The sequence below is a fragment of the Arachis duranensis genome, chromosome 9, assembly GCF_000817695.3.
Source record: "Arachis duranensis cultivar V14167 chromosome 9, aradu.V14167.gnm2.J7QH, whole genome shotgun sequence".
NCBI lineage: Eukaryota > Viridiplantae > Streptophyta > Magnoliopsida > Fabales > Fabaceae > Arachis > Arachis duranensis.
The window spans coordinates 92,516,484-92,517,243 of record NC_029780.3 but is presented as its reverse complement, the minus strand read 5'-3'; positions in this window follow the sequence as shown (position 1 = coordinate 92,517,243).

Here is a 760-nt window from a genome sequence, read left to right as displayed (position 1 = left end):
CAACTCAATTTTTTTCAAACTTTCCTCTTTTTACCCATACTCTTCTACATAAATGCACTTCAACCTTTCATCATTCACTTTCAAATCTTCACAAATCAAAACCATTCTTCAAATCTATTTCAAATTAATCCCAAATCTTCTTCAAAAACTCACCCTTTTTCTCAAATTCTTTCCATATCTTCTCAAATCTTCTTTCAAATTTTTCTTTTTTTCGAAATCTCTCCTCCCCACTTTATAAATGCACGTTTGGCCCCCTAATTCCCCCACACCATTCGAATTTGCTCTTCTCTTCTCTCTCTCCTTTCCTTTCTTTTGCTTGAGGACAAGCAAACCTCTAAGTTTGGTGTGCTTTTCCATGATCACTAAGCCAAGACTCATTAAGATCATGGCTCCTAAAGGAAAACAAACCAATTTAAGAGGAAAGAAAGAGAATAATCCAAAGAATCTTTGGAATCAAGAGAAGTTCTTAACCAAAGAACATGAAGACCATTATCACAAAATAATGGGTCTGAGGTCAGTGATCCCGGAAGTTAAATTTGATCTGAAAGAAGATGAATATCAAGAGATTCAAGAGCAAATTCGAATCAGGAATTGGGAAATTCTGACCAATCCTGAAACGAAAGTGGGAAGAAACATGGTTCAGGAGTTCTATGCTAATCTATGGCAGACAGACAGGCAGAGAATAATTGGAGCTGCTCTCTATGACCATCGGACCTTAGTCAGAGGAAAGATTGTTCACATCCATCCTGACAAAATCAGG